The following is a 281-nucleotide window of genomic DNA, read 5'->3' on the forward strand; positions in this document are numbered from 1 at the left end:
CCTAAGGAAGAGAAAATAGAAAGAGAAGAAACGCACGAGAAGGAATTTGAAGATATTGAGCGAGCTAATAGTTGACTATCGAATAGGAAGACGACTGCTAGTTAACGCCAAGGCTATGAGATGGGAAGAATAAAAAAAAAATATATGGAATACGATTTTTAATTTTCCTATTTAGAAATTGTTGTTCTTGTCTCTGAAGGCTGAGATTCACAGCTTGCAAGATTGCAAGAATTGGTGCAGGAAATGAAAGTAAAAAAAAAGCAACAACATAGATCGGTAAG

The sequence above is a fragment of the Penaeus monodon genome, chromosome 23 (genome assembly GCF_015228065.2).
Source record: "Penaeus monodon isolate SGIC_2016 chromosome 23, NSTDA_Pmon_1, whole genome shotgun sequence".
Taxonomy (NCBI): domain Eukaryota; kingdom Metazoa; phylum Arthropoda; class Malacostraca; order Decapoda; family Penaeidae; genus Penaeus; species Penaeus monodon.